This window comes from Bison bison, unplaced genomic scaffold, assembly GCF_000754665.1.
Source record: "Bison bison bison isolate TAMUID 2011002044 unplaced genomic scaffold, Bison_UMD1.0 scf7180017864316, whole genome shotgun sequence".
Taxonomy (NCBI): domain Eukaryota; kingdom Metazoa; phylum Chordata; class Mammalia; order Artiodactyla; family Bovidae; genus Bison; species Bison bison.
Window position 1 is genome coordinate 3,095,643 of NW_011494888.1, and position 20,284 is coordinate 3,115,926.

The window sequence follows — 20,284 nt, forward strand, 5'->3', positions numbered from 1 at the left end:
AGAAGCAATTATTGAAGGCACCACTTTATCCAATGTTTCTGCACTATAGCGTCACTCTTACTGGTTAACTGCACTGCTCAAACGAAGAAGCTCTTTACTACTGGCGAGGAGCTGATCCCGCCTGCTGCTAAGGACATCTGTCCTGAACTTTTGGGAGACGCTGCAGCTCAGAAGGTGGCACGTGTTCCTCCTTGGCCAGCACGGTAACTAGACGAGCTGATGAAACAGCAGAGGGTGCTGGGCAGGACTGCTGGGGGGTGGGGGTGGGGGAGTGAATGCCCGGGGGACGCAGTCCAGGCTGGCGAGTCTGCTGACGTGGGCAACACACAGCAGCGCTTCTTTCCGTCCTATATGTTTCCCAGGAGGATGTGCAGGCGGACATGCTACCTGCACTTTTGTTGCCAGCCAACACCACAGCCGCCGAACTGTTAAGTCTTGGAATGACTATGTATCAGGAAACGGAGGGGGTCACTGTGCGTCAGTATACACTATCGACATATACACGGATGGAGCGGCTCCCGAGACTGGAAGGCTTTCTGGGTTCACTACTCGGTCAAAGACTTCGCTTCTGGATATGTCTACCTCCTGTGTCATCCACAGAGAACCAAATGCTGGCTAGCCAGAAAATGCCACCCAAACATCACAGTGCTTTGCAGGATGTGGTTAAAATGACCAACCACACTAAATTACATGCCCTTAACTCACGTCTGCTGGCACAGCCCTGTGAAGAGATGAACACCGAGCACACACATCTGCTCTTGTACACAGAAGGGAGAGGGCGTTCTAAAGGCAGGGCCCTGGCCAGTCTCTGAGTTATGAGAGCCACTCCAGAGATTTCTTTTAGAAAAATTGTCACTGCTGGCAGCACATTCCTGTGACACAGAGTGGGTCCCAAACCTTGCTCACTTGTGTGACATATTCAACCTGTTCAATGAACTCATTCTGTCACTTCAGCTGTGGTCAAGTTGGCAGATAAAGCAGCTGTGTTCAGAACAAACTGGAATCACGAGGGCAACAAGTGAGGATTCGGAGTCTGGACACTTCAAACATTAGCAGAGAGTCTGAAAGAGACTGAGCCACAGCCTTCTTTCTCCCAGCTAGAGCATGATCACCTATCTCAGCTTTTCAAAGGAGTTTGAGCATTACTTTACAACCACAAAAGACCCGGGAGCTGGGAAGGAATGGACCCATGACCCATCTGTGAACAGGCCTGGTGAATCAACTTTGTCCACGCTAGAAGAAGATCAACTGCTTGAGACTGCAAATGATGGTGGCCTTAAGAGTACGTCTGATACAACTTCACATCTCCAGCCATTCTGGATTAAAGTCAAGGTGGAATATGCTGAGGTTTCTACAAAAGTACCGAAAAGCCTGCTTCCATTTCCAACATCCCATCTTTGTGAAGCAGGGTTTTCTGACAGCAACCAAAACGAGATGAAGGAGTAGACTGGACATGAGAACACACTCTGGGTGTTCCTGTCACTCCCACTGCCTCTAGATGGGACCATCCAGTTGCAGGAAAACAAGCTCAGGGTTCCCACCGATTCTGCACTATGGTGAGCTGTGTGATTATTTCATTATATATCACAATGTAATACTAACAATGAAATAAAGTGCACAATAAATGTAATGCAGTTGAATCATCCCAAAACCACCCCACCCCTGACCCTCAAAAAATTGTCTTCCACGACACAGGTCCCTGGTGCCAAAAATGTTGGGGACTTGAGCATCCTGGGTACCATCATGAAATTGTTGACAGCAGCTCCTCACCGCCCACACGCTGCTGGGGGAGTCCATTTCCTTCTCCCTTCCCAGACTTGGTCCCCTGGCACCATACTCTGTCTCCCTCTGCAGGGTCTGTTTTCTCTCTTGGATTATTTTCACAGCAGGGAAAGGAAGTCTTTCACACAGGCTCTAGTAAGTCTGCTATGAAAACCAACAAGCAAACAGACTGCAAAAAGCATCCTGACCCTGTGCTCCTGTCCAAATTCCGGTCCCAGCCCTGTGGCGTCTGGGCAGGACCTCCGGGCACCACCCAGGCGTCCCCACGTTTCCTTCCATGTCCGAGGACCTCAGTGCACTGGTCCCTCCAGTGCTCATGGCCCCTCTTGTTGAAATCGCCATCAGCACCCGTAGCTGTGCGTCCTCGTCCTTCGCGAGAGACCTCCCGCAGTGGAAGCCCAAGTCGGCTGGCTCTCCCTCCCTGCCTCCTCAGACACTGACCTGCTCCACCCACCCAGAGCCCCCCCTTTGCTCCCTGGCCAGCACCTCCTTGCCCTGGTGCACCCAGGTCGGGGGTCACCCTCGGCTCAGACAGTCCATCTGGTCCTGTGCCCTGGGCCACCATCTACCTCCTGAAGCTTCCAGGACATGTCCTCACCCTGGGCAGTAGCTATACCCACACATTCCCCTCCTGGCTGTGTCCACTCGGCTGTCTAGATGGCCATGCACACAGGTCACCCACTCCCCTCTGTGCCCAACTCCCCATCTTCCCATCTCATGATGGGCCACATCGTCCACACCAGTGGAGAAGCCAAAACCCCTGGGTCTGCTGGTTGCCGTGACCCCTCGGCCCACACCTGCCCCACCACGTGGCTGTGGAGTCTGACCGCCTCTCCCTCTGTCTACACAGCCTGCTTCCCCAGTACCACCATCTTTCCTTGGGCCTGCTGCAGCACGCGTCTTACTGGGCTCCCAATTACAAGCCAAACTTCGGTTTAAAAACAGAAATCGGGTACTCTGACTTTTCAGTGTAAACCTTCACAGGTGATGATTTTATGTAGAGTAACGGCCAGCTTGCCGACAGCGCCCACAAGGCCCCACATCCTGTGTGAGCTGGCCACCGCCCATACTGGACATAGTCGCTGCTCCCGCGGCGACCCCCCACCCACGCCCCCACATCTGGAGCACCTTCCCCTCGGCCTTCCCAACACTTTCTCTCAGAGTTGGCACCGAGGGCAGATGCCACCCCTCAGAAAGACCTCCCGACTTCCCCCCGCCACCTCTGCTCTCTTCCAGGCTTGCTGGGGGCAGGCCCTTCCCCTCCTGGAGCATTCCTGAGCAAGGGCAGAGGCCTAGCCTGTCCAGCAAGGGTCCCCACCCAGCACCCAGACCTCTGCCTGCCCTCTAGGGGCCTCTCAGGGAACACATGGCCACTGCCCCAAAGCTCAGTGATATCCTGAGATGTTCCAGGCGCACATCCCAGGCCCGTGCTGGATGGGCTGATGACCAACTGACCCCAAGATCCTGAGTTCACCTGTGTCTTCCTCTGTGGCTGCTAAGAAGGGGTCACACTGCCTGGATCTAGTCCTTGAGGCTCAGGTAAGTGTCTGTGTGTGTGTGTGTGTGTGTGTGTGAGTGTGTGTCTGTGAGAGACAGTGTGTGTATGTGTTTCTGTGTGTGTGCGTGAGAGACAGAGTGTGTGTGAGGTCTGGAGCTCTACACGTCTCCCTAAGCTGCAGTTTCCCCAGCCACAGAAGGGGGTGATTTTCCTAAGCACTAAATGAGATAATCCATGTAGAAATGAAGACCAGTGCCTGGTTCCTAGCCAACACAAGGAGAAAAAGTTCATTACTGTTCTTAAGCTGAAATTTTCTCAGTACCATTCTAAAATTTGATGCACAGGACAGTGACATTTAGACAGTTTCCAACCAGTAGGCCATTACATTTTTAGGGATGGTTTTGTTGAGGTTTCTGAATCTATAAGAAATTTCCTAGCCTCTGGTAACCGGCCCCATACTGTATGCTGAGAGCAACAGCAACGAGGTTCAAGAAACAACAGAGATGCCCCGAGTCTCATGGAGTAAGGAACGCAGCACCATCCTTTCCATTCAGTCATAAGAGGAGGCCAAGAGTTTGTGTGAAATTCTCTCCCATCTCATGTAATTATTCTTAGAGGTAAAAATACACCAAAATCAGGCTTTAAAAAAGCTATCGCCCTGACTTCACGGGGGCAAGGAGCAGTTTCCTACAGCGCTTTCCAGTAGGCTCTTTAATCTGGTTCCGCCCAGACCGCTCCTCCCATCTGGTTCCGCCCAGACCGCTCCTCCCATCAGCACCGGGATCTGAAGCCGGACCCGTGACCACACGTGGCCAGTGTAACTGGGGATGTTTCCCCATGTTAAGTAGCTCATGCAGGGACCCTAAAGGCAGAACAGGACTGCAGTGTGGAGGGCTGCCACGCTAAAGACCACATTCAGTGAAATCAAGTTAGAGACCATGGCATCCAGGGTCATACCCTGAAAGAGGTCTACAATTAATAAAAACAAGAATATTCAAAAATATTCAATCCTTTAACTTTCCTGTGAATGATATCCTAAGTCTTTAGTTGGTTGACAGACCTAGTACTTCAGTATGTTCCCATTCTTGATCTACCAGAGAAACTAAAAATAAGTCGGATATTTAGTGTTATAAATTTAAGTTCACGCGGCTGAAATGTTTTAAATGAAAAGGAACAAATGCTGACATCAGACGTCATTGATGAACGCCCAAGTATCAGAACAATTTCATTTACCCATAAAGCTTCTGGGACAACTGAGGTTTGATTCACGAAGTTGGAAAGTCACGTTCATAAGAAGCAATGGGTCCCCTCTCACCCACACCCCGCACCCCTGGGTACCTTCGATGAACACCTCGGCGGAGGTGCTGTCAGAGCCACTGGAGTTGGCGGCCAGGCAGGTGTAGCGCCCTGTGTCGTCCTCGAAGGCCTCGGCAATGACCAGGGTGTGCAGGTCGCCCCCGTCCCAGAGGATCTGGATATCGGGACTGCTGTGTAGTTCACTCCCTTCACAGAACCATCTGCCGACCAACAGGAGTTGCAGGATGGGAGGGAGAGAAGGAAACGAGATGTTTACAACAACAAAGCACTAGCAAGAGGTGAGAGGCTGTATAATGAGATGCTTGTTTGATAAACAGAGACTCGAGTTCCTGATATCACTGCACACTACTACATTTGGGGCCATGAAATGCGTGGCTAGACTACTCCCTGGGTCTTCATCATAGAGCATCTTGTAATTTCATCAACGTGGAATGAAGGAACATCATCAAGCTGGGAAAGTGCCAGTTACAAACTGAAAGGAGCACAATTCCAAGGGCCTTATAGATTTTTGTCACTAATGCCTCTCACACCTGTTACAATGTCATTTACTGTTCTCCTCTAGAAAAAAATATGAAAGTGACAAGAACATGGTACTCAAAAGATGTGATATGTCCAGGGAGACTGAGGGTCACAGCCCCGGGCAGCAGCGTGCCTGCTGAGCTGCCAGCTGGGCAGATTCATACCCCCTACACCACTGCTATTTGGAGATCTTTCCAGGGGCACACCCAGCCGTGTGGGCAGGGGCCATGGTGGTCTGTGATTCATTCTTGCCGGTCTTACCCCTTTCCATCCCCTGGGTCTATGATGTGGGAGGCGGCAAAAGACCAGACCATTTTCATGAGGGTTCCTCCTCACAAGCCGAGCACCTCAAACTCTCAACAGGATTTTTACCAAAAAATAAAATAAAATAAAATAATGAAGCTTCCCTAACCTCCCTCCCCTTCAAAATGAGATTTAAAGAAATATGAAGGAATGTCCACCAACAACTAAAAGGATTGACAACTATCCAGTTGCATCAGATCCTAATCAGCATCAGAGATTTTCTGAGTCTGAAGCTCTAGAAAATTCTTTGGACTTGGCCTCCTTTACATGTCACTGAAGACTAGTCTTTTCTGCACTTAGACAGCATACTATAGATATCTGTCTGTATTAAATCTGAAAGCAAAGGTAATAAATTGAAGAAAGTAGGGAAAACCACTAGACCATTCAGGTATGACCTAAATCAAATCCCTTACGACTATTCAGTGGAAGTGAGAAATAGATTCAAGGGATTAGATCTGAGACAGAGTGCCTGATGAACTAAGGATGGAGGTTCGTGACATTGTATAGGAGGCAGTGATCAAGGACATCTCCAAGAAAAAGAAATGAAAAAAGGCAAAATGGTTGTCTGAGGAGGCCTTACAAATAGTTGTGAAAAGAAGAGAAGCTAAAGGCAAAGGAGAAAAGGAAAGATATATCCAGCTGAATGCAGAGTTCCAAAGAATAGCAAGGAGAGGTAAGAAAGCCTTCCTCAGTGATCAGTGCAAAGAAATAGAGGAAAACAATAGAATGAGAAAGACTAGAGATCTCTTCAAGAAAATTGGAGATACCAAGGGAACATTTCATGCAAAAATGGGCACAATAAAGGACAGAAATGGTATGGACCTAACAGAAGCAGAAGATATCAAGAAGAGGTGGGAAGAAAACACAGACGAACTATACAAAAAAGATCTTCACAACCCAGATAATCACGATGATGTGATCACTAACCTAGAGCCAGACATCCTGGAATGTGAAGTCAAGTGGACCTTAGAAAGCATCACTACGAACAAAGCTAGTGGAGGTGATGGAATTCCAGTCGAGCTATTTCAAATCCTAAAAGATGATGCTGTGAAAGGGCTGCCCTCAATACGCCAGCAAATTTGGAAAACTCAACAATGGTCACAGGACTGGAAAAGGTCAGTTTTCATTCCAATCCCAAAGGCAATGCCAAAGAATGCTCAAACTACCACACAATTGCATTCATCTCACATGCTAGCAAAGAATTTTGAGTAGCTCAAAATTCTCCAAGCCAGGCTTCAACAGTATGTGAACCATGAACTTCCAGATGCTCAAGCTGGATTTAGAAAAGACAGAAGAACCAGAGATCAAATTACCAACATCTGTTGGATCATCAAAAGAGCAAGAGAGTTCCAGAAAAACATCTATTTCTGCTTTTTTGACTGTGTGGATCACAACAAACTGTGGAAAATTCTTCAAGAGATGGAAATACCAAACCACCTTACCTGCTTCCTGAGAAATCTGTATGTAGGTCAAGAAGAAACAGTTAGAACTGGACATGGAACAATAGACTGGTTCAAAATAGGAAAAGGAGTACATCAAGGCTGTAGGGGAGAAGGCAATGGCACCCCACTCTGGTACTCTTGCTTGGAAAATCCAATGGATGGAGGAGCCTGCTAGGCTGCAGTCCATGGTGTCGTTAAGAGTCAGACACAACTGAGCGACTTCACTTTCACTCTTCACTTTCATGTATTGGAGAAGGAAATGGCAACCCACTCCAGTGTTCTTGCCTGGAGAATCCCAGGGACAGGGGAGCCTGGTGGGCTGCCGTCTATGGGGTCACACAGAGTCAGACACGACTGAAGCGACTTAGCAGCAGCAGCAAGGCTGTAGATTGTCACCCTGCTTATTTAACTTATATGCAGAATACACTATGAGAAACACTGAGCTGGATGAAGCACAAGCTGGAATCAAGACTGCCGGGAGAAATATCAATAACCTCAGATATGCAGATGACACCACTCTTATGGCAGAAAGTGAAGAACTAAAGAACCTCTTGATGAAAGTGAAAAAGGAGAGTGAAAAAGTTGGCTTAAAGCTCAACATTCACAAAAGTAAGATTGTGACATCTGGTCCCATCACTTCACGGCAAATAGATGAGGAAACAATGGAAACAGTGACAGACTTTATTTTGGGGGGCTCCAAAATCACTGCAGATGGTCACTGCAGCCATGAAATTAAAAGACACTTGTTCCTTGGAAGAAAAGTTATGACCAACCTGGACAGCTTATTAAAAAACAGAGACATTACTTTGCCAACAAAGGTCCATCTAAAAGCTATGGCTTTTCCAGTAGTCATGTGTGGATGTGAGAGTTGGACTATAAAGAAAGCTGAGTGCTGAAGAATTGATGCTTTTGAATTGTGGTGTTAGAGAAGACTGTCGAGAGTCCCCTGGACTGCAAGGAGATCCAATGAGTCAATCCTAAAGGAAATCAGTCCTGAATATTCATTGGAAGGAGTAATACTGAAGCTGAAACTCCAATACTTTGGCCACCTGATACGAAGACCTGACTCATTAAAAAAGACCCTGATGCTGTGAAAGATTGAAGGCGAGAGGAGAAGGGGACAACAGAGGATGAGATGGCTGGATGGCACCATGGACTCAATGGACATGAGTCTGAGTGAGCTCCAGGAGTTGGTGATGGAGAGCGAGGCCTGTGTGCTGCAGTTCATGGGGTTGCAAAGAGTTGGACACGACTGAGCAAATGAACTAGCTGAACTGAAAGGTAATAAAACAAACCGGTTTGCTAGTACTCAGTGTATTAACCACAGAAACTATGCTAAAAAAAAAAAAAAAAAACACACACAAGCACAGGATACTTAGAAAAGAACAGCCATGACTTTGGGAATTAAAAACCATTTGAAAAACCAGCCAATTGAGCAATCATGTAATGCAAGGCATACTGCTTTTGAGGCAATTGAGAAGGGCAGTATTCCTTGATCCTGGGCAGTTGGCGGTTTCCATTTCCAAAAAGTCCTGGAGAACATTCCTGCCTAAAACCGTCTTATAGCTCCTTCCTCTTTGCTCTCTCCACAGTCACAATCCAGGTCCTCACTCCCGAGGACTGACTGTGGCTTAAGCATTGCTTGATCTGAAGTCTTCTAATTGGCCTCGTCATAGCTGGGCATGCTGAGGACTCCTCTCTAGCCCGTGTCAGGCGAGTGCATTTGACACTGCCCTGCATGAATCGTCCCCTCAACTTCAGTCTCTATGGTCTGCTTTCCTGTAACTTGGGCCCAGCTTCTTCTATCACACTCCTACAGAATCCTGCATGGATTGCTTGTCCCCTACGCAGCCCTCAAGTATTTTCTGCTTCTCCTCCCCTCTCAGGAGCTCTCTCCTCACCCTCTGTGTTCATCCCACCCTGGGGCTACTCTCCTCACAGCCAAGTGAATGGTGCCTTCAGCACACTGAAGTCTCCAGAGCACAGGCTGGCTGGATGCCCTCCGTGTGAATGGCACTGTGCTAAGTGCCAGAGGCCCTGGGAGGAGTCATGCCCCATGGACTCTGGAACCAGCCAGAGTCTAGGTATCTGTATGGCACCTCGAATGTGTTAACCATTCATAAAAAGATAAGAACCAACTGTCAGAGGAACAATAGAGCATGAAAAAAAATGCAACAAAGATTTAAAAGAAATGACAGTTAATCACCCTGGTCAGACCTGCTCCATAGGGACAGCTCCACCAGCCACCCCAGCGGAGTGGCACCCTGATCTCGTGCAGCAGCACACTGTCTATAGGCCCTCACCAGTCTCCCCATGGCCCTGAGCCAGGAAATTGTTTTCATGTTTTTAAAGGTTAGGAAAAACTCAGAAGAATAATAGTTTGTGACACGTGGAAGTTACATAGAGGACAGATTTAGAGTCTGTAAGTTTGAGGAAGAGAAACTAAAGAACCTCTTGAAAGTGAAAGAGGAGAGTGAAAAAGTTGGCTTGAAACTCAACATTCAAAAAAAAACTAAGATCATGGCATCCAGTCCCATCATTTCATGGCAAACAGGGAAACAATGGAAACAGTGACAGACTATTTTCTTGGGCTCCAAAATCACCACCGATGGTGACTGCAGCCATGAAATTAAAAGATGTTTGCTCATTGGAAGAAAAACAATGACTAACCTAGACAGCATATTAAAAAGCAGAAATACTACTTTGCCAACAAAGGTCTGTCTAGTCAAAGCTATGGTTTTCAAGTAGTCATATATGGATGTGAGAGTTGGACCATAAAGAAAGCTGAGCACCAAAGAATTGATGCTTTTGAACTGTGGTGTTGAAGAAGATGCTCGAGAGTTCCTTGGATAGTGAGATCAAATCAGTCAATCCTAAAGGAAATCGGTCCTGAATATTCATTGGAAGGACTGATGTTGAAGCTGAAGCTCCAATACTTTGGCCATCTGATGCGAAGAGCTGACTCATTAGAAAAGACCCTGATGCTAGGAAAGATTGAGGGCAGCAGGAGAAGGGAAGGACAAAGGATGAGATGGTTGGATGGCATCCCCGACTCGATGGACATGAGTTTGAGCAAGCTCTGGGAGTTGGTGATGTACAACAGGGAGGCCTGGTATGTTGCAAAGAGTCAGACATGACTGAACGACTGAAGTTTTAGGGGCTCAGAGCCATGCCCCTGAACTCACCCAGTGTCTATGGCAGCCTTCACGCTGCAGCAACACCTGGGTCATTGGGACAGACTGCATGGCCCACAAATCCTGAAACAGTTACCATCTGGATTTTATAGGAAAACTGTGATCCCTGGGCCAGCAGCATCAGCACCATTTGGGAGCTTGTTAGAAATGCAGTATCTCTGGGGGTTCCTGAGAAAAGTAAAAACAGAGCTACCTATGATCTAGCAACCCCACTCCTGTGCATATATCCAGAGAAAGCTCTAATTCCAAACAATGCATACACTGTATCATTCACTGCAGCAATATTCACCTACTGTGAACCTAAATGTCCATCGACAGATGAATGGATAGAGAAGATGTGGTACATATATACAACGGAACGCTACTGAGTCATAAAGAAGAATGAAACAATGCCATTTGCAGCAACACAGACAGACCTAGAGATAATCATACTAAGTCAGGTCAGACAGAGAAAGACAAATACCACATGGTATCACTTGTATGTGGAATCTAAGATATGACACAAATGAACCTACCTACATAACAGAAACAGAATCCTGGACATAGAGAATAGAGCTGTGGTTGCCAAGGGGCAGGGGGTGGTAGAGGGTTGGATTTGGAGGGTGGGATTAGAAGATGCAAGCTTTTATACACGAGATGGATAAACAACAAAGTCCTACTATACAGCATAGAGAACTATATTCAATACCTTGGGATAAACCATAATGCTATGCATGCATGCTAAGTCTCTTCAGTCGTGTCCTTCTCCAATGCAGGAAAGTGAAAAGTGAAAGTGAAGTCGCTCAGTCGTGTCCGACTCTTAGTGACCCCATGGACTGCAGCCCACCAGGCTCCTCCGTCCATGGGATTTTCCAGGCAAGAGTACTGGAGTAGGGTGCCATTGCCTTCTCCAAACCATAATAGAAAAGAATATAAAAAATGTGTGTGTATGTGTATATATATATATATATATTTACACACATATAACTGAATCACTTGACTGTACAGCAGAAATTAACACAACATTAACATACTTCAATACAAAGTTAAAAAATAATAACTAAATTTAAAACAATACAGAATCTAGAACCTCACCCCAAACCCATTGAGACAACTTGGATTCTGGTGATTCACACACACATAAGGGGTGGAAGTTCTGGTCTGCCACGAGTGGGTCATGCCAGCCTGATCACAAGGCCCTGGCTCTCCCCTGAGGGGCCACGCTTCTTGAGCACAGACACCAAACTGCGTGTCTTAATCTCTGACCCTCTGCACACAAGTGCCCATGAAACTGTATTGCTTCTCTCTTCTCTACAATGCAAAATGTATAGCATTATTCACTTGGCAACTGATATTATATCATTTCCTACCCTCTGTGTTCTTTATACCATTATCTGAGGCCTAATACATTTATGGCTTACTTTCCCATCTAGAAAATGGACTATTTTTCACTAATCCATAGAGTACTGTCACAGTCACAGCATCCTGGCAAAAGACTAAGAACATTTAGTCTTCTTTAAAGACGAGTTAACAGTCGAGTCTGTTGATTCCATTTTGACCTTAAAGTCACCCTCCATTAAATTCTTGTTGCTACCACAGCTTAAACTACAGCGTAAATACACAAAATCGGTGCAACAAAGGTGTGTGATGGGGTGGGGAGATACAGCCCAGGTGTGACACTCGGTCCCCTCACCACCCCCCAACCCCGTCCTGAGGCAGACGTCACTAAGGGTTACAGTGTCCTCAGCCAATGAAACTAAGGATGACAGTGTCCTCAGCCAATGAAACTAAGGATTACAGTGTCCTCAGCCAATGAAACCAAGTGCCTTGTGGTGGCCCCTCTCATAGCAACCGAGGTGCAAGTCTGCAATGAAACACCCCTGCCATCCTCACCTCGGTCTCTTTCTAGAAAATACACTGGTTTTCCTCCAGATCCTGAAACCGCCTCTCTTCATTACGAGGAGAGGGTGGACAGAGGGCTAGGTGCAGAGGCAGCCTATGGACACGTGACCTGTGCTTAGCGCCTACTTGGGGAGCATTCCATTGAAGGACGTCTGCATGTTTTCTCATCCCGTTTCTAACACCTGGAAGCCACTTACTCAGTGGACAGGACAGTGTACTGGGAAATCAAATCCGACTATCTACACACCCATTCTGTACCTCCAAGTCTCAGCTTCCGGCATACTACTAAGCTGCTAGTATAAAATGGGTAAAACATTCCATATGATCTCACAGTTAGGATGAGGAGATGATAGAAAATTTGGGAGCTGTGATAGCTTTTAAGAGCTTATCTGATACAAATTAATGGAAAGAGCATGAATCTTTATTAACTGCCTATTACATGCTACATGCTTCACAAACATGGCCTGGTTTTATCTGCCATCAACCTTGTGAAGTGGTTTGTTACTGTACTGAAGATTCAGGCAGCTCCCATTTATCCATAGAACACTGACAATTAAACACAGACAAATGTGTGTTTCAACTGTCTTCAACTGTGTCTTTCGTTGTCTTCAAACTTTTAGTTTCCTCTTTCATCAAGCTTTTAAAACTATGGATAGAAACAAGCTGTAATAAAGTTTCCTGGTTCTTCCTCTAATCTTGATGGAGTCACTAAGCAGCTATGTAATTGCTACACCACAGCTGCTGAGGAGCGAACCTTGAACCTCAGTGAACATGGTAAATCCCCAATCAAAAGTATTTAGACTTGCTCAAGTCAGACTAAGCCAGTTGAGACCGGCTGTCAAACTCTAAGGCCATAAACAGGGTATGAAAATAAGCCTGTATTAATTAGGAATAAAATGTAAACAGGCTAGCAGATGCAATCTCACTCATTCATTCCCTCATCAACCAATTATTAATTCAACCAGCAAAGGGCTCCCTGCACTTAAATTCCAACATAGAAGCTGACCACGGTATAGACGAATAGATCTGATAGACAGAGTGCCTGAAGAACTATGGACAGAGGTTTGTGACATTGTACTGGAGGCAGTGATCAAGATCATCCCCAAGAAAAAGAAATGCAAAAAGGAAAAATGGTTGTCTGAGGAATCAAGGCTACGGTTTTTCCAGTAGTCATGTATGGATGTGAGAGTTGGACTGTGAAGAAGGCTGAGCACCGAAGAATTGATGCTTTTGAACTGTGGTGTTGGAGAAGACTCTTGAGAGTCCCTTGGACTGCAAGGAGATCCAGTCCATTCTAAAGGAGATCAGTCCTGGGTGTTCTTTGGAAGGAATGATGCTAAAGCTGAAACTCCAGTACTTTGGCCACCTCATGCGAAGAGTTGATTCATTGGAAAAGACTCTGATGCTGGGAGGGATTGGGGGCAGGAGGAGAAGGGGATGACAGGGCATGAGATGGCTGGATGGCATCACCGACTCGATGGACATGATTTTGGGTGAACTCTGGGAGTTGGTGATGGACAGGGAGGCCTGGCATGCTGCAATTCATGAGGTTGCAAAGAGTCGGACACAACTGAGCGACTGAACTGAACTGAGGAGGTCTTACAAATAGCTGTGAAAAGAAGAGAAGCTAAAGGCAAAGGAGAAAAGGAAAGATATATCCATCTGAATGCAGAGTTCCAAAGAATAGCAAGGAGAGATAAGAAAGCCTTTCTCAGTGATCAATGCAAAGAAATAGAAGAAAACAATAGAATGGGAAAGACTAGAGATCTCTTCAAGAAAATTGGAGATACCAAGGCAACATTTCATGCAAAGATGGGCTCAATAAAGAACAGAAATGGTATGGACCTAACAGAAGCAGAAGATATTAAGAAGAGGTGGACAGAGTGCTTGAGCAGGTGCTGCCGCCGCTAAGTCACTTCAGTCGTGTCCGACTCTGTGCGACCCCATAGACAGCCAGGCTCCCCTGTCCCTGGGATTCTCCAGGCAAGAATACTGGAGTGGGTTGCCATTTCCTTCTCCGATGCATGAAAGGGAAAAGTGAAAGGGAAGTTGCTCAGTCGTGCCCGACTCAGTCGTGTTGAATTCTTTGTGACCCCAGGGACTGTAGCCCGCCAGGCTCTTCTGTCCACGGGATTCTCCAGGCAAGAATACTAGAGTGGGTTGCCATTCCCTTCTCCAGGGGATCTTCCCCATGCAGGGACTGAACCCTGGTCTCCTGCACTGCAGGCAGATTCGTTACCACATTCATTAGCCATCAGAAAAGCCCGAAGGTTCATTATAGCTTCTCACGTATAGATTCAGCTTGTTCTGGGGCTCTGCAACCCCCACGCCCCACCCCCGTGGCGCTAATGGTAAAGAACTTGCCTGCCAATGCTGGAGATATAAGAGATGCAGGTTCAATCCCTCGGTTGGGAAGATCCCCTGAAGGAGGAAACGGCAACCCACTCCAGTATTGCCTGGAGAATCCCATGGACAGAGGAGCCTGGTGGGCTACAGTCGATGGGGTCGCAGAGTCAGACACGACTGAAGCAAAGAATGCAAGGGACGAGCTAAGTAGTGAAGTCCCTCGTGGGATTTTTCCACCTGGAGGACTGAACAGATTCATCTTGCTCTGGATAGAATACTTGGGCTGAAATTAATCTATTAGAGACGGGATTATATTGATGGACTTGTTTCCTTTTTACTCAAAAAGGATTATAATCCATAGGAAAAAAGAATTGCAGTAATTAGAGCTTTGTAAAATGGCATGTTTCTTCATATTATTCTGTGCTGGGATTTTGAAATCAACAATGTTTTAATATACAAATACCCGTATATTTCTTTTTGTTGCAAAATGTCTTTTTTCCAGCCTAAACATGGGACAGTGCCAGAAATTCAAGGTTCCTCTTATGGCACTGCAGGATGTGGGAGGACTGAAATTTGAGAAGGTGTTTTAAGCAGAAAAGCTTATATTTAATTGTTCACTTTCTACGTTTCAAGGGGAGGTGAGCTGTAAGCCTGACTTGGCCTGAGATGATGCTGGCAGAGAGGGCCTGCATGTGACTGCAGCCCTGGGAAGCCTCTGCTTGGGAAGGCAGTGGGAGGAGGATAAGTCACATCAGGGGCACTGCAGCTGCTTCTGAGCGGGCGCTGCCTTTGGGGACCACCAGTCGTTTCCGTCTTGGACAGCATAAGGCTCACCTCCCCCGTTTCCTGCCCTTCTGCCCCGGGCACCTGGCAGCCAGCCTCAGAGCGGCACACTGCAGCTGGCTGTACGTCTGGGAAAGCTCAGAACACCGGTCCTCCGAGACTGAGGAACAGTGCTGATCTTTATGACAATAAATCCAACTGCTAAATGAGAGGAACTAACAAATCCACTGGCCAAGCAGAGTTTATATTTCTCAGCATGGGAGATGATAGTTTATGTTAAAAAAACCCACATATGGCACCACTCAACTTCCACACTGACTAGTATCTATTCTAATACTATCACTTAAAAGGAAATATATGTTTTAGGGACTGATGGTTTTTTTGGGTTTTCTTATTTTTTGTACCACACTGATGTGTCATGGAAATTTTCTGCATCCTGAATTTTAAACATGCGGTTTTTAAAAAGAACAAATTTGACTTATTAAACTTACAAAGTCTCATCAGTGGATCTTGACTAATACCCTCCAACTCGGACAAGGAAAACGGTAACTCTCTGAAGTCAGTTAATTAAAACAATGAGAGCTTATGAAATACAAACCTTTAAAAATGGTTGAGTTATCATTTTCTCCTCATAAGGCAGTTTCCTTAGGCTCAAGGGGAAGACAAGTTATGCTCAAAGATTTCTGCTTTGCTTCTCAACTCCACTGATCTGTACTTTTCAGAAAAGTGTGTGGTGACCATGTGTGTGTGCTTGACTGCTCAGCTGTGCCCAACTCTTTGGGACCCTATGGACTGTAGCCTGCCAATCCTCTGTCCATGGAACCGTCCAGGCAAGAATACTGGAGTGAGTTGCCATTTCCTCCTCCTGGGGATCTTCCTGACCCAGCGATCAAGCCTGTGTTTCCTGCATTGCAGGCACATTCTTTACCCTGAGCCTCTTGGTAAGCCTGTCTGTGGTGACCACACGCTGGCCAATTGGGCCCACAGCAGTCCCTTCAAAGCGCAAGCAGCCACACGGCCTTGTGGAAGCGCGTGTTGGGAGTAAACCAAGGAACCAGTTTCCTTAATGCTAACAGAGTGGAAATCAAGGGTGGGGAAGAGCTCAGAGACAGGAGTGGTTCAGCAATGACTCTGTTTTCCAGGAGCCCTTGCTCCCTAAGGAAGGGCAGTGCTCTGCCCTAAGGTGGAGAATCACCAACACGGAACCAGCAACCTCTACCCAAGACAAACCCCGCTCATGCTGAGCTCGCAGGCAGGCTGGCCACAGACATCCCATTTTATACGTCTTCAGTTAAGCAGCAATTAACTTTTACAGAGCATTTTTTGTCTTGTCACCAAAGATTTCTTAATTCTTTACATGTGTTCACATGAACCGCAAGACACACCATGTTTATTCTGTCGAGTGGATTTATAGGCAGACCAAAGTGAAGTTAGTCCTTGGCTAAATTTACTATGGCTATAATTTCATGACCGCCTAGCTCGAGGGCCAACAGCTAAATCTGTGTGGACAACAGATGTACTTTAACCTTATGGTCCAAAAGAGACCAATAAATAGATTGATGTCTTGAAATTCAAAGCACAGGAAATGATAAAATAGATTCTGAACCGAAACCAGACTCCAATCGAACAATTCTTACCTCTAATCATCACTTTGTCTCCCAAGATGGGAAGACTAAAATAGAGGAGGACCAAAGAGCTCAGATAAAACAGAACCTAGAGAATGATCTGACCTTGTCTTGTTCTGACCGTGACAGGTCGCCTCACGTCTGGATGCTGTGTGCAGACAGATGTTTAATCACGGTCCTGAGACACAACTATGAACAGGCAAGTGGGATCCACACCAAGTCTGTGCGCTGCCAGGAGCTGTTAAACTCTCAGGCTGCTTCGAATCAGTTCCACACTGTGGAATTAGTAAGAGGCTTAGGGTTGGCAGGCTGCAGTCCAGTTCTGGTTCCGCCTGGTCCACAGACCAGCCCAGCTGAAGGAGATCCAGACCTCCTCTCTTTGGGGCTGAGTTTCCTTGTCTGGATCTCCTCCTAGATGTCCCTAGAAACTAGTTCTGCCGCCAGTGGGCAGATACCGTTGAAAAGGATTCTGGGGCCAAATAGGTTTTTAGATCACCGGGGTTAACGGAGTTCAACATCTGTCTTCACTACAGAACTTTTTAGAACTCTGGGCCGATGTGCACTTTCCAGACAGAAAGATGGCCATCCTACTGCACCACAGAACACACGCTCTGAGAATCAGGCCGAAGGATCAGCGTGACATGGACACAGAAAGGGCTGAATTGTCACTCGGTTCCCCACTAACTCTCCGATAGTGACATGAGGAACAAGAAGGAAGAGAGGCCCCCAACCCTCCTGTTGCTCATTCACAAATTCCCAGCTGAGAAAACAGGTTCATCCTCAGCAGTTGTCTATGCAAGCACAAAGCTCAGCATGACCCAACAGGTTGCTTCAGAGCTACCTGCCTGGTAACTTGTGCTGATGTTCCGAGCCTGGGAGCCCGGGCAGGAGACGCCTCACCAGACCCAGAGGAGCAACCTCAGCTGGTTCGTGCTGCAGGGCCATGGGCAGTCGGTACCTGTCACTGCATCAGGGCTGCATTCTGGAGGGAATACAGCGGGAGGCGGTTTATGAGAAGCACACGGTGCTTCTGGAGCAGGTCCATTCCACACAAGGATTGTCTCAGAATTAGGAGACCCTGAGGACTAAGACCAAGGTCAGCACAGGGCAGCCAGCCCTCCCGCGTCCTTGACTCCACCCAGAACAGGTCACCCCACTCCCACAGGGCCTGGAGTCGGTGTCTGACGAACAAGGCCATGAAGACTCTCCCCCGGCAGGGGCACAGGCCTCCCAAGGTCAAGGTCCAGGAGCTGTCACCCCTGCTCACCCCAGTGTCTGACACGTGCCTGAGCTTCTGGCCTTGATGGTGCTGAGGGGCGGGGGGTGCTCCTCTTTGGAAACACTGCACCTTTAGGGGAGAAAGACCTTCCTTCTCTCTCTCGTCCCCAAGGAGCCTCAGCCAGATGGGGGAGGCAGCCTCCCACACCTTGAACCTTATTCCAGCCTCCAGAACCTCCAAGAGGCCAACGTGCGCCTTGAGGGGCCTCGGACACATGGAAAGCAGAGTGCGTGTGACTTAAGTTCTTGTGCACACGGGCCTGGCAGGGACCCTATACACATGTGGGCCTGCAAGGCAAGCTTTCCTGGGGTACCCTCGGCAAGGCCACCTGCCCCACATCCCAGTGCCGACCCTGGAGCTCACCCTGCGTGCCTTCCAGCAGTGTGTGCGGAGGCCAGCTTACAGGGAAACAGTCAGGTCATGAGAGGTCAGCAGTGTAGGAGCTCAGTGCTCACAGGTCAGCTTGCGGCCTGTGCCTGCCTCCCATCTCGTAACCCAGACCAGGATGCCTTGGTCATACACATACACACACACACACACCCCCTAACCACTGTCAACCACACAGCCACAACCACCACACACAATCACAACTATGCACACACAAAACCTGCACACACAATCACAGTACTCACAGCCACAAACCCATACACAAGCACACACACTTGTACACACTCACAACTATACACACACACTACACACAACCACTACACACACAACCACACACACACAACCACACATACTCATATACAACCACTCACAAGCACACACACAACCACAACCACTACACATACAAACACACATATACAACCACACACATTTGTACAGAACCACACACATGACCACATGACCACACACAGCCATACACAACATACACACATAACTGCACATACACACACAACCACAATACACAACCACACACACTCATACACAACCACTCACAAGCACACACACAACCACAACTACACACAGAACCACACATTCACACAAAACCACATATACATAACCACACACACTCATGCACAACCATACATACATAACTACACATACACAATCACGTACCACTCTGGATTAAGCATCAGACACACACCTGGAATGGACTTTGGGGAAGAGCCTTCCACCCCCGGAAACACCGTGTCAGTTACCTGTCTGCTCCAGCCACACTGGTGACCCCTCAGGAGTAACTGCCCTCCTCCACCAAGCTGGAACGAATACTGCCTCAGAGTCTGCAGAGTTCTGTTCTCCGGGAGCCCCAGCCCAGCTCCAAGCTGGTGGAGCTGCTTCAGGGCGGGCCGGCCACACCTCATTTTATGTGGCTATCTGAACAACGAACAAAGTGGCAGGTTCCACTGCAGTGGTTTTCAGAGCAAATTACTGGCAGCAGGCATTTCATTCCAACAGGCTACATGTATCAAAAATGTTAAAATTAATGTTAGGCTTGGATACAGACTAGAATCCTTCTCTTTGAAAAACAGATAGACTTTTAGAATGAAAAAGCTTTCAGACAGTTAGAGCCCCTCAGCCACCATTAGCCCCATGCTATATTCCACCATTTAGAGTTTATACTCTGCCTGTCCCAAAGCTACTGTGATCACACAACATACAGTTTGTGAAAACCAACTTCAAAAGCAGTTTTTCCAAGTGCTTGGCAAAAGACAAATCAAAACGAAAACTAAAACCAGTATGAGGTATTGGTTGGGGGAGGGAACAAGGCTTCAGCATACGATATTTACTAGTTACAGAACATGGTAACAGTTCCTTTGCTTACATAGCAAATAAATATGTGTGCTTTGCAGTTAAAACCTGTCACTGCTGCTAAGGCCTCCATGTGTGTGCTGCACAGGACACACTGTGCTCTTTAACAGTGTCCTGGAGACTGGTCGTGTGCCGGATTCTGGTTCTCAGAGCCAGGACATGACTGGGCCATCAGGAGCACGTGACCTCCGGCTCCTGAGAATTGCTTGAGACAGGAAGAGTGACTAGAGGCCCACTCTGTCCCTTCAAGTCTGTACTTCATGAGAAAGCCCTTCCTCGCTACCTAGCATCCTAGTGATTCATCCACACTGAGGAGACAGGAGCTCACCACGCGCCGCAGACAGGTGCAGGGTCTGTCAGTCAGTCCATCAGTTCAGTCGCTCAGTCATGTTCAACCCTTTGCGACCCCATGGACTGCCGCACGCCAGGCCTCCCTGTCCATCACCAACTCCCGGAGTCCACCCAAACCCATGTCCATTGAGTCAGTGATGCTATCCAGCCATCTCATCCTCTGTCGTCCCCTTCTCCTCCTGCCCTCAATCTTTCCAGCATCAGGGTCTTTT

The 20,284-nt window shown here is 47.5% G+C and overlaps 1 protein-coding gene across 1 annotated transcript in view; it reads right to left on the minus strand.

Annotated features, from left to right (window-relative positions):
• LOC104997852 (palladin-like) overlaps window positions 1-20,284 on the minus strand; it is a 187,035-nt gene that overhangs the window by 36,596 nt on the left and 130,155 nt on the right. Inside the window, exon 2 of the mRNA XM_010852791.1 lies at window positions 4,619-4,797. The gene's annotated coding sequence lies outside the window, so the exon portion shown is untranslated. The remainder of the gene's footprint in view (window positions 1-4,618; window positions 4,798-20,284) is intronic.